This window comes from Lonchura striata, chromosome 6, assembly GCF_046129695.1.
Source record: "Lonchura striata isolate bLonStr1 chromosome 6, bLonStr1.mat, whole genome shotgun sequence".
Lineage (NCBI taxonomy): Eukaryota > Metazoa > Chordata > Aves > Passeriformes > Estrildidae > Lonchura > Lonchura striata.
In genome coordinates, this window is record NC_134608.1 from 47186183 (window position 1) to 47199447 (window position 13265).

Genomic DNA, 13265 nt, shown 5'->3' on the forward strand with positions numbered 1-13265 from the left:
TATTAATTTGTTGTACCTCACTAGTGAGATACTCCATGCTAAGTAATTGATTTCTTAGTGTTTATAGGTCAATGACGGTTATTTAACTTCTGGAAACACTGTCACTTTATTAACAAAATGCTAACTAGCAATTTAAATGTTTGTTTAAAACAGGCATTGTAGCAATGCTCCAGTAATATCATTAGGTGTATTAACACTATTCACATGAAAAAGTTCACTTAAGACCCCCATCAATTCTAAGAATTTTTGTCTATTTATCTATTAAATATGCTGAGGTTCTACACCCAATATGAATGCTGTAAGAATAAGAATATAGCTTATTAACTTTAGTGTCAATCATACTATTTCTGTATTAAATGCTTTCATTCCTGTATATTATTTTTAACCTAACTTGTAAGATGTGTGAACTCTTAGGTGTAACATAGCTAGTGCCAGCTAAGAGCATCCATACATTTATTTCTGCATTCAGTACAGGTTTTTTGGTGTGGTTTTTTTTTTTTTTTGTTTGTTTGTTTTTTTTTGGTTTGGCATTTTCTCTTTTGTACAGATTTAATTTGTTTTGGGTTTTTTACTCTATAACTAGTAGGGTTTTTTATCCATAACTTTTGGCAATGTCTGGGATGAATTTAACTCCTGGTAATGTCTCACCCATCTTTGCAATATATCATAATATTGGACATGTGTGTTGTCTCAGTGAAACAACTTCTAGCGACAACATAACTAATAAGGTTTTGTTCTCTGTCCCCACCCTGTGAAATCATGGAGCTTGTTTTGGTTTGTTCATCCTTTGTTGTCTGTTTCTGAGCAATCCAGGCAGTGTAAGGTGCATGCAAAGCATTCAGGATTGCACACAGTGTGTGGAATACCCAGTATGGATTGTATTTGTACTGTTCTGGATTATCTTCCTCTCTAAGTAAGGAGGGAATCGGTGAATGATGTCCCTGTGTTCCTGTTCTACATAGTGAGAAAAACTGGTTAATTTCTAAAACTGAAATCCTACTGGCATGGCTTTCATGGGAAATGAGCAATTGTCTGTTTGTTCAATATTGGCACAGTCTGATATTGTTTTCAGAAAGGATTAACTGTGGCAATTTTCATGAAATCTGTGGGGATTATGGGGAGCCAGCTGTCCAAAGCAGTAGATGGGCTAATGTGCTCTCTGCTCTATCCACTTTTGGTGGGACTTCCAAGGAGCTGTGGCATCTTGAACACTAATATAAATGTCAGAATCTCACTCCTGTTGGCATCTTCCCAGTGAAATTTCCTATTCTTCTACTTCTTAAGAGATTTTTCTTTGATTTTAAGGTACTCAACTACCTTAAAGTCAAAGAAGTTGTTTTACTTTTGTTTACTTTTTACAAGTTGTCAAAAGTAGATGTAACTGAATTCTTAGGGGGAGATTTAATCACAGAGGGCTGGCTGAAGAGAGACTGCAAAATAGAAAGAAGGAAGTAAAATAAAGTGTAACAACAGCATGTAGGGATTAAGACACAAAACTGGAAAAGACAGAGTGCAGGCTTCCAAACCAAATGGTGCTGTAAGGAGAAATGAAAACTTAGGAGAGCGCTCTTTCTACTGCTCTGCAGTAGGAATTAATTTTTTTTCTGTGTCTATAGAAGGATTTAAAATTATTTGACAGTAATGATTTTTATTTGGAGCCAGACAGTTCAAGTAGGCAACATTGTCATTGTAGGCGAGTAAAGGAAGGCAAGCAGTTTGACAAAATAATACTAAATGAGACAGAGCTCAAAGGAGCACCAGCAACCTACTAGGACTGTGAGAATCCTGAAGATGGCTTTTGCTTGGGCTTAACTGGGCAATGAGAATAGAGGAACTTTGGCCCTGCAGAGTTTGTGGTTTGAGACCTCAAGTAACCCCATGAAAGTGGAGTTGCATGGCACTGAAGATATGCATTGGGCAAAGAACAGAATCTGTTCCTCCTGACTGGAAAACTGATTAAACAAGACCATTAAAAGCACTCAAAATTAATAGCTATACTGCTTTATTTCCTCCAAATAGCCAAAGAACTTGGGTCTGACCCTGTAAAAGATCTGAGCACCTGCATAATTTCAGCAGGCAGTCTTTTTGAAAGCAGAGAACCTGGTCACGTTGAAGTTACAAATAGAAGCTGTGTGCCATTTTTCATGAAGAAGAATTTCATGCTTTACTAATACAATAATACAAGATATTACAATCACATGAAAATAAAAGCTATAAAAGTTGTTGAGATTACATGTTGTGACACTTTCAGTTTGAAACTGGGTGGAAAAACCCATTTTGTGTAGTATATAAAAATATATTATTTTGTAGAATATTAAAATATATTACTTTGATTATTTTTCTGGAGCTGCGTGTCTTAAAATATCACCACCCACTAGCACAGCATGAAACAGAAGATGTTATGCTATCAATAATTTAAAAGCATTAAAAAACCTTTCTATTTCTCATAAAAGGAAGAAAAACAGAAGCTTAGCATTGGAAAAATAAACAGGGGCAAGTTTATATGTGTTCCAAGTGGTGTTCCAGATTTAGACAAAAAGCTTACAATTAGCTGCTGAATCTTTCTCTACTTGTCACCACACTTCACGAGGCAAAGAGCCTTGATGAAAGCTATACCTAAATGCAGTTGTAATGGGAGATTAGGAGAGAATTGGCCTTTTGTTCGTTTCCAGAATGCAGTGAAAACTGTTTAAATTTGCATGTGTTTATTTTCTCTTTTTTTTTTTTTTTTTTCACTAGATGGTGCTGTCGGAGGGTGTTTGACTCCAGTTACTCGCTGGCACTTGCCCAGCGTGAGCTGGAGTCTGAGCCAAGGCTGTGAAAGCATCATCATTTTGAAGAGTCTTGTGTACACTTGGCCCTGTAAAATAATGGTGCGGGAGAGCTTTTGCCATGACTCATAAAGAGAATGTGGTATATCAGGGTAAAAATTGATTTTGAGACTACAATGTCTAAACTATGGAAAAAAAGTAGTGCAGAGATGTATGTTCCCAGAGAGGCCATATTTTTCTTTTATTTTCATAAGCAAGGATTTTATAGTGCCAGAACACAGCAGAATGCTGTTATCTCAGCATGATCTAAGAAAATCCAAGTGCCTGATCCAAGGGGATTAAGTATTCTGCTGAACCAAGGGATATTTGGTGTGCCTGAAAAAGCTATTTTCTGGTAGGAATCTCATTTCAATATTGATTCCTGCCAAATAAAAAAAAAAAAAAAGAAGAAAAAGCTGTGTTTTTATGATGAAAGTATAAACTCTTTCCAGCTTTCTGTTTTAAGTTCCTTTTCTACTTTAGCATACTTTTTACTGAAGAGATTAAACAATATTTAAACTTTGAAAAAGACAAAATAAGATAAAAAGGCAATTGTTTTATTAATATTTACTTTATTGGCATTGAAATTCCTCCTGCAATAATGAGAAACTGGCACAGTACCTAGGCCCATAGGAAATCTAAATTATATTGCTTTTTTAATATAATGTTTTGAGTATAAAACTTGGCTTTTGTTTGCTGGAGCTTTTTGTGGGTCTTTTGAGAAAGAAAGAGGAAAACACCTACAGCTTTTGCTTCTGAAGGTGGTCTTCACAGAGGATACACAGTTCAAAGGGGTCCCAGCAGTTTTCTTTTCTGATAATATCCCTTGCTTTAGAAGGCTAAAATGCAGACTCGCCATCTGCATTGGTGCATTTTCATCCTTTTGAAAAATTAAATGAATTTAATATCTGTAAATGCCTGGTGACAGCTCTACAGATTGATCTAGTCTACAGACTCTGAAGGACAACTGTAGCTGAGAAAGTGAAAAATTAGTGTGTGCAGCCTCAGCAATGTCCCCTGGTCTGACCCAAAGTGAGGCCAGCTGGTGTAAAAGATGTGTCTAGTGGATTTATGGTCTTTAATCTTTTTCCTTTGTTGGACCTGCAGAAAGACCTGTCCAGGGAGTCACTCACTGCAGCCTTTCCTTTCTGTCACTCCACTGACAGCTGAAGTGGAGAATCCCAGCTTTCAGTCCAAGTTGGCCTCTTTACATTTTAGTTTGTAGAAACAATGTCAGCTGTGATTGACTTGAAGGCTCAGAAAACACGATTAGAAATTAAAATTGCCCTCCCCTCTTTTAATGAGGCAACTGTATAAGGAGTAGCTGGAAGAAATCTGCACCCAGGTGTTTCTGGCTGCATTTCAGCCCCTGATTGTGATGTTTATGGCTGGGCTGTGCTGGCAGACTGCAAAATCTGCTGCCTTGGTTTGAAATGTTGCTGGTAGTAAGATCTTAACTTGTTCCAGCTGTTCTCAAAGCAATCCCTTGTCAACTCCCCTGGCCTGCAGAAGAGAGTTATGCGCTTAATGTAAATGTGATGTTAAAAGGATTTAATTCATTTGGTTCAGAAGGTTGCGTGAACATGCTTAAATTCTGCATTATGTCCGTTCTGAGCAGGTCAAAGGGAGCCAGATCAGATGCTCCTTAAGTGGAAATAAGGCTGTCTGTCCAGGACAGCTGAACCAATTTCATTAAATGGGTGCTTTCTTATTAAAAAAAAAAAAAAAAAATTAAAGACAAGCCTCTTGCTCTGGTTTGGTGTAGATGAAATCTGACTTAAGGGGGAATGAAGAGGCGATATGGAATGAAAGCATGCTAAGACCAGTAAGGGAGAGATGAGCTGGTTTTGTTTAGACATGTGCTAAAAATCAAGAACTTGTAGAAGGGCACTGGAGTTTCCCTTTAAAATCTGCAGAGGGCAGCATTGGCCCATGCTGTGTTCTCCTGGGGTGGCTGCTTCTGACCTTGGATGGTGTCCTGAACTAGATAAAAATACATTTTGGAAGAAGTGAACTCTTAATAAAGAAATGTTTTTCCACATGGGCTTGGGGAATTTTATAGGAGTAATTAGCAATCATAATTTGTGGAGAGAGAGATGGGAGAAAAGGGCCATGTAAACATTGGTGCCAGAGAAAACTCTGGCAACTTTGTGGTGGAGCCTCAAAATTCATGCCATTTGGTCCACTTTATTGCTCATCGTGTGGATGACTTTTAGAAAAAAAAAAAAAAAAGGAGAACAATTAATGCTTTCAGTGAAATGAATTGGGCAAGTGTTTGCATGGAGGAGAAAGAAAAAATTCTCAAACTTGTTAAAACACAGAAAGACTTCCAATATGTTATGCCCTGCCAGGTACACTCTTGGTATTATTAGATGTTTCCTATTCAGTTGGGGTAAAAGAAGTTTATTTTTTTAAAGTTCTTTAAAGTTACTATCAAGAATGGCCTTTAAATGTATATGATAAGAATAACCAGCTGTTTGTATAGAAAAACCCCTACATTTCTTTTTACATGTATTAATACACTTAATCTAGAAGATCCACATTATGGGTTTGAATTCTTATTTTAGTCTGCTACAATGGAGTGGCTTGGATGTAGAAAATTTATTACTTCTACCTTTTCTACAAAGGCACAGAATCCCTTCTCTGGGATTTCTGTACCAGGAGTTGTATGGTGGCATAACTGAACACTGCCACTTAAAGTCTGCAACTGCATCGTTGTGCAGGAAGGAATTTAGCATTTATCCCCATTGGGATGAGGTGGCTGTGAAGTACCAGGCGTTTTTTGGGACTCAAACGGGCTCTGGGAAGAGCGACCTTCCCTGATGTCACTCAGGGTGGGGCTGGTGACAGATTGTGGGCCAGCACAAGCCACTGGTGATGGATCGGTGCTGTCTGCTGGCTGCTTGGTGGCCCCCATGATCTGACATGGTGATCTCCCTCCCTGGCAGCCCGGGGGTCTCTGCCAGAGACCAAAATGAGCAGGGTGCCACACTGTCCTTTTGCACAGAGCGAGCATCACCCCAGCTTGTCATGCATGAGCTGCAGTAATGTGAAAGTTTTCAGGAAACACTGCTTTTAAATTGCATGCAGGGTTTTGATAAATAAGAGATGTTCTCTGGAGTTATGAGTTTTTCACCTGTTCTCAAGAGCTCTTATTTGCCTTCATAATTCACAAAGTGGTTTGTTTATTTTTAAGAATAGGTACATTCTAATAAATTGTGTTCAAAGGTGCAGGTAACTAAATGTCATCACTGAAAATGGCATGTTTCATTCGCAGTTACGTTTGTTATTCACTTTTGTCAAGCTTCCTACCTAAGAGTTAAAGTTTGTCTAAGCTTTCCTGGGGTGTAAACCCACATCAAACTTGGAACATCATCTTGGTAAACTCCAAAAGCAGCATAGTAAACGTATTTTCTTTGAGATTATGCATATTTCTCACTATTTATTATTTTAATAAACAAGCAGAGTAATGCAAATTCCATCTAGGAAAAGAAATTTTAAAACTGTGGAATACTGCTGTGTGCTATAGCCAAGCAGTGAAAAGAAAGATTTTTAAATTTAGGGTTTATCTGGATTAGTGTGTAATGTTTGCAGTGACAGGTGTTTCCTTTATGCTTTGCCCAAATGTCTGGAAAGTAGTTTGTCATTAAGTGCTACATTCAGTGTGTATCTCAATTTCAGTAGAACTGGAGGGTCTCTGGCTTTGTTAGGTCCTTGTTTTCACATCTGACCTCAGCCAGCTGGAGTCTATTGTTTTAAGCGTAATGTAACAGCTGACATAACATAACGGATATCAAGCTGAAAAACTGAAACGGTGCAGTGAACTGAGGCAAAGGGAGGGGAAAGGGAGAAGCTGGGAGGAGAGACAGGCAAAACTAGCTTCATGATTCAAAGTGGGAGCTTGCTGGCTTGTTTTCCCAGGGGGAATTAGCTAGGAAATAATGGGATGAGTCTGTTGAAGTTCTATTTGCAATTGATTACATATGATAGACTACTGAGACAGGTTTGAATTTGCCAGCTGTCACTTGCTGGTGGCTCTTGAATGGCTTTAAGTGGCCCTTGGTAGGCAAAACTGGAATAAACTCTGCAGGTGTGGTGTAACTGTAGTGCAGAAAAGCAGCGAGTCTCAGTGCCTAAGAAGAAGGGAGGTTCCAGGAGTTAGTAGAGAGAAAATAACTTGAGTGTATTAAGAACTTTATTTTGCAATGTTGGGTTAAGTGGGTTCAATTAACTGGCTAAAAGTCCAAAATCAACTGGACTTCTCAGTGGCTTTCTTTTTATTGGCAGTTTCTAAAGTAAACTTCTGTGAGTTTGTTTTCTAGAAGGCTTCATTATTTTGCTTCTTGACTTCTGTGTTTGACAAGAGCAGAGTGCATCTTGCCACTGAGATCTAACTGCTCTTGGAAAGGCAATGAGTAAGTGAACATCCGGTTAGAAATTTGCCCTGCTGTGAAAAAAGTGACAAATATCTGACTGTGCACAGATAGAGAACAACAACATGGGCGAATACTCTTATTTCTTCATCTGTATTTATGTATATGCTTCTTTACATGTGTAGTTATATACAGAATGTTTATTTTTTCATCAATAACTTGAAGAAACAAGTACTTCTAGCTGGATTTCATTTGTATTCAGTAGAGCCTCTGGCAATTCTGCCCTACTGAGAGTTTATTCCATGGCTTTAGACAAGGGGGTAATGCCTTCCAGGGAGGGAAGAAAGCAAGACTGTGTGCTGGTTGTTCTTTTCTTAAATGTACATATGCAGAGACAACTAAATTATGTTCTAAGTTTTTAAGTGAAGTTTTTACGGCATGAGACTTGCAGTTGTGCAGTGTGTTTAACTTTGTGTGTATGAGTCGTCATCATGACTTCAGTGGAGCTTCCTGTGTGCATAAATATTAACAGGATCAGGATGTAATAGGAAAGATTTCTTCAACAGAGTCTGCTTGTACTTAAGGGTAACCTAGGAAGCATGAGTTTGATTTATGTAACTGCAAACTGTATTTATCTCGCATTTAATGTTTTAAATGTGTTTTTATCTAATTTACTTTTATTTTGTTGGTATAAAAAATGTCATCATGACTGAAACATGAGTTGTGTTAAACTTGTCTTGCACAAAGAGTTTCTAGGATTGCTCCTGTTGTACTATGAGGCCCAATTATGCTTTATCTCAGTAATTAGAAAGGCCTTGTGAAAGTTTATGAGAGCTGTTGATTCAGTGGCTAGCAGTATTTAGCATGGGCATTTACATTTTATCTCAGCTTATAAAAGAAATGAATTTAATTGTCGAGCTCAGAACATGTTGTTTGTACTGAGCTGCTGGAGAAGTCTTCATAGCCCAGAGAACTGCCACGTGCTGTTTTCCTTTCCATGTGCTCGTGGCATGTCCTGTGCCTTAGGAGCAAACAAGGACGGGTGCCCATGTGCCCTGACAACCACAACAGTTGGAGACTGCAGCAGAGTAAGTTCTGTAGGCTTCCGAGTTCCCTCTAGGGACCAAATACTGGGATAAATGTCCTAAAACCTCTGCACTGCTCAGCTATCCCCACTGGTCACTGATTTCAGGGACCTGTACCTTAGTCTATTGCTTACATCAGGTATTTCCACCTAACCCATTGGCTAGGAACATATTTTCAAGATGTTGGGGAACCAAGAGCTGTTACTGGCGCGCAGAAACAGCTGGACTTTGAAGTACTAACAAAATAACCAAAATGCCTGTTTTCACACCCAGTCTGTGAAAGCAAGCTATGTGCTGCCTCACTTTGATGGTTTCCCTTATGCTAATGACACTGAGGCTGGCCTCTTTTTTTCCTCCAGCATGTTGTTAACATCCTTATTTAGGGACCTTTCAGAAACTCTCCTTTTCGTCGTTATTTTTGTCAGTCTGACAGGATGTGTTCACACGTGGAACGCATGCAAAAAGGAATTGATTTACTTGTCCTTTATTCCTCTGCAGCTGTTCCCCAGGTCAAGGTGAGAAAGGGTGTCTGCTGTAGAGGTGATTTGTCTGTTCCATGGTTCCCTGCAGCACGGGTGGGTACAATGCATTTAGATGCTGTTTTGGCTGCAGCACTGCAGACCAGTTTTAGATTGGACTGCATGTGTGTGATGACTGACCTCCATCTGGCCCAGAGGCAGGGAGCTCAACAGCTACCTACCAGGAGCTGCTCCAAGTCATTGATTTAGTATATGGAGCTTGGAATGAGTTATACTCAGTGGCCAAGGCTGGGGGAGAGGGAGGAGAGAAAATTAAATATTTACTAATCTTACTTCTGTAATGCCTTACAAACACGAGTGTGATTAACCTCGCAGCATTCTTGGGAGGTGAATATTAGCAGTTTTATGTGTAAAATCGAGTGATCCATAGCTTTTCCATTCTAAGTTGGCTTTGTGAGATAAATCCTTCAGAGAACCCAGGCTGCACTTTCAAGAGAGGGCTTCAGCCTGCATAAACTGGCACTGCCACCTGAAGAAATGATCCTGCTGCTCCATTCCTTCTGCCAACACAAGCATTTATGCAGCTCTGTTGTCAATTGCCTTGGAGAACCCAGATGGGTTCAAATTAACCTTTTTTTTGGCCAGATGAGATTGCTTCTTTTGGCAACAGTTCTTGCTTAAACTGTTTGTGGAACTGTAGAGTAAGATTTGTTAGCTTTTGATAGTTAAAAGTGTGATGGAAACTTTATCTGCAACACAATTTACAAGCAGGCTCATGTGTTATTCTTCTGAGAAAGGACATTATTGTTTCCATTGCAGCTCTGCCTGAAAGATCAAGTACAACACCTAGTAGAGTGTGGAGCCACATGCTCTGAAAGATAGCTCCTACCCTCATAGGCCTTGCAGCCCAAACAAAGTGGTTGAAAAGGTAAGGGGGAGGAAGTTCTGAGTGGGCTCTTGTACAGTCAGGCACTGAGGCAGAGAAAACACAACTTCCAGAAGTCTCAGCTTTGGCCTGCTCTGAGCATTCTGGTTCTGTGATGGGCCTCAGCAGTCACAACATTGAAAAGGAAAATATATTTAAATATATTTAACAACTTGTCTCATTTCTCAACTTAGTACTGTGAAGGTTTTTTTTTTTTTTGGTTTTTTTTTTTTTTTTTTTTTTTTTTTTGTTGTTGTTGGTTTTTTTGCCCCCCAAAAGCTGAGATTTTGCTTGTTATTTTATACACTGGAGCTTGTGCCTCTTGTGTATTTATTTGAGTAATGGATTAAGCAGCATTTAATGTTTACTTTTAATCTGTTTTGCTGCAGGACAGCAGAGCTGTAGCCTGACAGCTGATTGAGTCCAACTTAGCTGAGGTTAAGTTTATCCTGCAGGTCTAGACCTGCCTACCGTAATCCAGAGCTGGTGATTGAACCCGAGCTGGCAGCTAGGCCATCTCTACAAACAGAAGCTGTTTTGTTCAAACTGTTCAGCTAGAACAGGCAGGGTGCAGGTAGGTTTGCAGATGCACATCTCTCTGGAAATCTTAAGAAGCAGTCATCTGCCAGCTCTTTGCTGCAGCCCCTGCTTGGGATTTACCACTGCCCTGAATTGGGTTGCACTGTATTCACTTACACAGTCTGCTGCAGTATTCAGCTGCCCCAGAAAGCCTTTTTATTTTTGCCACCAAAGATGGTTAAACCTACTGTGGTTGTAACAAAGAGGGCAAAGAGCATTTCCACAGCAGGTTACTGTTGTTCAGCTTTGTGGGTGGTAATCTCCAGGATGAGAAGTGCAGGAATGAGCAGCAGGGTGGGGTAGTATCTTCAATCTCTTTCTGTCTTTGAAGTGATGGTGGGCACGTGGTTGCACATGGCAGTGTAGCCTAGTCCCACAGGGTATAATTGTACTATTATGTCATCCTTATTATTAATACAATAGCAGGCACATTTGGGGTTGAATTAGTGCAATTGTTTTGATAAAAAGGAAGAAAAAAACAAACCTGCACAACCAAGCCCCAACTCCCACATATCTCAACACAGAATAGTAAATGTGTGTAGAATAGTCTCAAAACAGCAACTTGCTTTATAGATTCCTAACATGTGTGTTTCTGTATGTATTTATATATATATATGTATATAAAAACATATACATTTTTAAAAGGTCCTTGGACTTGAGTGTGATTTTTTAGATGCAATGACACGTGTTTTCATACTCACATGTTAAGATTTGACTCATTAGTAAAGCAGTTAAATATTTAACCACTGTGAGTCATACACGTTTTTAAATCAAACAGAGTTGAAAAGGATTTAAAGAAATAATTCTTCCCTTACTCCTAATTGTGAACTGTCTTAGGAAGTTGTTATCTCATCCACAAGGAAAAAAATTCAAGAAAATTAGGGGCAATGTTCTGACTATACAAGTCAACTTTACAATAGTATGTGCTTGCAAATACATTTATGATACGGTGGAGGCAATAGATCCTGGACCTTGTAGACCTTTTAAGCAGCAGAAGTTTGCAGCAGTAATTGAAATTAATAACTTTGTAAACAGAGACCTATATTTATATTTTGGCAACAGAGCTAGGAAACTCCATGCTACAATGTAGAAAAAATGCTTTCAAGTAGTATAGCAATAATGTGAATTTCCTTTCCTCTTCTTAATTGATTATGTCAGGTTAATGGCCGATGAGTCAGAGGTGAGAAGCTCAGCCATGCATCAAGTCACACAAAAATGCTCACTGTGTCCGTTCTGTCGAACAATTCCCAAAACAAACAGTCAGTCTGTCAATCTTTACTTTGTCAAGGTCAACAAACCGTAGTACTGAAATGCTAGTGAAGACATTAAGAGAAATTCTGATCAAGAGAATCTCCTGTTTCATGAGTTGATTCGACTTTTGGAAAGCAGCTGAACTCTGGTTTCTAAGTGTTCAGACACAAGGGAGTGTTGGCTTTCAAGTTCCAGGCAGCTCCATTTATTTTGTAGTTTATGTGCAGGGGTATTTCTGTCTTTAAAACCAAGTCATATCTTCATAATGTGTAATGAGCACTTGCAGTCCAGAAAGCAGCTGGGCTCTGGGCAGCAGGTTGAGGGAGGGGTTCTGCTCTGGTGAGAGCTCACCTGCAAGTGCTGCATCCAGCTCTGGGATCCCAGCACAGGAAGGGCATGGATCTGTTGGAATGAGTCCATGAAGATGGTCAGAGCACCTTCTCTAGGAGGCAAATTAGCTTTATTCAGTCTGGAAAAGAGGGAGGCTTGGGGTGACCTAATTGTGGCCTTCCAGTACCTAAAGGGAACCTACAGGAAAGATGGAGAGGGACTTTTCACAAGAACATATAATGACAAGACAAGGAGGGATGGCCTCAAACTGAAAGAGAGTAGGTTTAGATTGGATATTAGACAGAAATTCTTTACTGTGAGGGTGGTGAGGCACTAGAACAGGTTGTCCAGAGAAGGTGTGGATTCCCCATCCCTGGAAGTGTTCAAGGTCAGGCTGGATGGGACTCTGAGCAGCCTGGGATAGTGAAAGGTGCCCCTGCCCATGGTTGGAAAGAGATGATCTTTAATGTCGTATCCAACCCAAACCATTCTGTGATTCTATGATCTCTGCCCTAACTGCTGATTTCTTCTGATTTTGTGCTGGTAATTAGCTTTCACTTGGAAAGAAGAGACTAGTGTTTGTAAATATAGAGGGTAAGGAGTTTTCTTTTGGTCATTTTCTCCCTGCAGTGTTGCTAGTGCTTTTTGTTGGGAAGAGGGAATCAATTCAGAAGAATATCCTCTAGCACTTTAAATCTCTATTAAGTAGAGTCAGGCAACAGGGTCTTTTTAATGTAACAACTCCTTACCTCTGTACTTCCTGTAGATTTCCCACAAATGTGTGGATAATTGCTACTTACATCTAGTAGGGTGAACATCTGGAAAATAGCAGGTGAGAAGTGGGATATTCTGCTGCCATGCCTCTTGGGCCATAGAATGGAATAAAAGTACAGCAAAGACAAATAGTCTTGGTGTTAGATGGAGAAACATTGGTTCATTATGGAGAAAACAAGGAAGCAAGCAGGAGAAACTTATTTCTGACAGTTACCTGAGAAACCCGAGCTGTGTGTTCCTTGAAACAGCTGTTTCTTTCTCCTTGTTCCCTAATTTGGTGAGGCATTGACAAAGTTGCTAACAAATATTTACTTCCTATAATTTAAAGAAGATGTTGAGTTAGAGCTCTTTCACTTTAGCAAAATGATTTGCTTTAAAGAACTGGTGGAAGGTGGTGGATGTTGTCAGTGAAACCTTTCATGTGTAGGTGTAAGAAGTGGAGGAAGAAATGTCAGGTGGCTTGGATGAGGGAGGAAGTGTCACTTCTGTTTATCTCTTGGAACAGGGACTTCTTGAGCATTATAATTTCTTAACGAATTGCAAATTTCATTGTGGGACTGTATCTTCTGTCATTCTTTCCCTAACTTGAACTTAAAAATCATTATTGACTGAAGCAGTCTACAAGGAATGGCGAATCCAAATACACAGAAAGCCAATGT

At 39.4% G+C, this 13265-nt stretch overlaps 1 protein-coding gene across 1 annotated transcript in view; it reads left to right on the top strand.

Annotated features, from left to right (window-relative positions):
• Window positions 1–13265, top strand: part of KCNQ1 (potassium voltage-gated channel subfamily Q member 1) — a 332273-nt gene that overhangs the window by 40985 nt on the left and 278023 nt on the right. The gene's annotated exons all lie outside the window — the stretch shown is intronic.